We start from the raw sequence: 2899 nt of genomic DNA, 5'->3' as shown, positions 1-2899 counted from the left end.
GAGTATTAACATCAATGACAGAGAACAGATACAGAACTACTCTAAACTGTCTTGAAAGGAAACATTCTGAGACTACATCCTTTTACTTTAACCTTGTTCTTCAATGCTCTCTGTACCACTTGCTATATGGCAGTGGCTCTTTAAGTAGCTTCGAAGTCGACGTGCAGCCAGGTGTGCGCCTACACAGATAGGCGGGTTTGGAAGTGGCCATGCAGGTTTCACAGTGGGTGTTTTGTATGTGACCTGTAAACATATCAGTGGGTGTGGTGAACAAAGCTAAACCAGGTGTGTTGAAATGATGACTCTATCAACTTTGGTCCAGGAGTTTTGCGGTTTGTTAACAACCCGTAGACACGTGACCTATATGACAACAAAGTGTCTGTAGTGCTTAGTTTGAGCTTCCAGAATGTGTTTCATCCATTTGTTATTTTAATCTAAAAAAATGTTGATTTCAATTGTTGATGTCTTAAGGTGTGCTAATGAAAATGATTGCAGAAAAGCGAACTAAATAGTGCATTAGTGTTGCAGAATGAGCTCAATGCTTAGCTGATGCAGGAAAAAAATTCCCTTCTTATGCATGAACACTGACTCAGCAGATTTAAAAACATACCATTTATTTTATTCATACTTTCCAATATTATTTCATGAACCACCAGCAGGAATGCAGTTTATTTTGCCAAAGAGACCACATGAGAGCAGTAACTCATTGCAGAAAACAAAACTATGAAATTATCAAATGAAAAAAGGGATTGAACTTCTCTCTCTTGCATAAAAGCCTTAGAATCTGCAGCTTTGCACAGTTCACTGACACAACCTGTTTTGTTTACAATCATTTTGGAAAATTTGGTAACAATAACTATTCAAAACCATTTCAAATCATCATTTTTACACATTCAGAAATTGCAATGCAAAAAACAAGCCATACAAAAATATAAGCACAGAACAATCTGCTAAATCATTTGTGAATTAAAAAAAAGTAACTCCTCTGAGTTGAAAAGTAAGTCATCTCAAAACACTTTAATAACCCCCCAAAAATTTGGACCCATTCTGTTAGACAATGAAACAGAAACAAGAACAGATGTTCCTACGACTGTGGTCATCTTCAGACGTAACCGGACTTCATCTGCATCCGTATTGGTCTCCTGATTGCCTGTAAAAACATACATTTGTCAAATAAAAGACAATATCTACTGATTATTTTAATTTTCAGCAAACCTTTCCTTTTACTTCTAATTGTATTGTCATTATCAACCGTTTTACTGCAGAACAATCTAATGTTGTAATATTTCTTCTGCATTTTTCGCCCTAAAATCCTTAAAATGAAAACCACAGAAAAGGGAATTAGAACAAAGAATAAGAATAGCACAACTCAGCTTTTCAGTAGATCTACTGTCTTTGATGTTACTGCTCTGAAGCAATTCAATAGAATAGAATTGCGTTGTAGACAACATGTTACATTCATAAAACGTGACTTAATATTTCTAACAGTTCATGTCTTCAGAAAATTCCAATACAATCCAAAAAAATAAATCTTACCTTTCAGAATGTTTGCATTTCTAATCCTGTACACAAAAAGGAGTTCCTGATCCTAAATTGTACGATTTAAGAAGCACATCATGTGCTTTTGAAAAAGCTTTCTTCTTCCTAAAATCAATGAGCTCAAGAGAGAATAAACCTCTGCTGTCTGTTCAACATCATGTGGAATGAGTCATTTTTGGCAAGTGGGGAGTGGTTTGGGGTTTTATGCTGCTTTTTAAAGAGTTTTGGATGGATCAGCCAGAGAGACAGCACCACCTACAGAAACTAAGGAGGAAAAAGAACTAAACTCTACTAACAGATCATCTAAGAAATGTAAAGGTAAAAGCTTCACCAATAAAATAGATCAGATATATGCCTGGGTTTGATTATTAAGATACAGCAAAAATCCTCAGCAATTAATGTTAAGCTCATGATACCTCATTGTTTGCATTTTAATATATGAAGGATGTGAAATCATCTATGAATTCAAACTACTTCAAATCCACTAAGAATGATGTTGTGGTTTGTGTTAACTGTTGCTGCTAAAACAAGCCACTCCATCATTTTCATTTCACTGTTTATAATACAGCATTATATTTTTAGACTCAGACACAGGTCTGGAAAAGTTTTATGATGAATCACGGGCTTGTGTCGCTGTAAGTTCAGATTATGATGAGAGGTGTGGAAAAAGAAGCCTGCAAAACACAGAAACTGAATTCCCAGAATAAAAACCATTATTCAAGCTGAGAGTCACTTAATGCCTGTCTATGAATCATGACTATTCATGTTTGCAGAACAGTGGGACTTTACATCCAGGCTGTACATTATCTGACTGATGCACCACTGGGAATGCAAGGACAAAGCTAAACAATTACAACTATGTTCTTCTGCACCACATAAAATAGTTTTTGTCACATAAATTATACATTCTTTGATAAATTAGCATCAAAAGACTTTATCCAGATTATGATTACTGGGATGTAGCGTTCTCAGCCAAGAGGAACTCTGAAGATAAAACTGTCATACTTCTATATTTCAGCGGTACCATGAGATATGTCAAATATATCTATATATAGATATATTTCATAGTACCGCTGCCCAAAGTTTTTCATGGAAGGGTCTTACTGATTGATGCACCAGGCATACATGAGCAATATCCTCCCTTCACTCACACCTGCAACCCATTAGCTCATCAGTATAGGTCCTTTCTTTCAGCATTCAACCTCCCAGTAATTAAGCGCCACATCTGCAGCCACTCCTTGCTGGATCCTCTCGTCTACTCCAGTCATGATCTCTAGTAATCCTTGTGTCTCCTTCTTGGTTTCCCTACATAGATTTTTATTTATTCCTGCCCTGGTTAGATGTTAACTTTGTAGGTTTG

The 2899-nt window shown here is 36.1% G+C and overlaps 1 long non-coding RNA gene across 1 annotated transcript; it reads right to left on the bottom strand.

Moving 5' to 3' along the window:
* Nucleotides 1–597: 597 nt before the first annotated feature.
* LOC148159954 (uncharacterized) lies at nucleotides 598–1708 on the bottom strand. The gene is made up of 2 exons (XR_015762762.1): nucleotides 1537–1708; nucleotides 598–1150 (listed from the first exon to the last, which is right to left on the bottom strand). It is a non-coding gene; the product is annotated as an uncharacterized LOC148159954 (long non-coding RNA).
* Between the last annotated feature and the right edge of the window lie 1191 nt (nucleotides 1709–2899).

Source organism: Poecilia mexicana, unplaced genomic scaffold (assembly GCF_051168715.1).
Source record: "Poecilia mexicana isolate PSO_F unplaced genomic scaffold, ASM5116871v1 scaffold_4, whole genome shotgun sequence".
NCBI classification, from domain to species: domain Eukaryota; kingdom Metazoa; phylum Chordata; class Actinopteri; order Cyprinodontiformes; family Poeciliidae; genus Poecilia; species Poecilia mexicana.
Note: the sequence above shows the minus strand (reverse complement) of the source record. Positions and strands in the feature narration are given on the sequence as shown.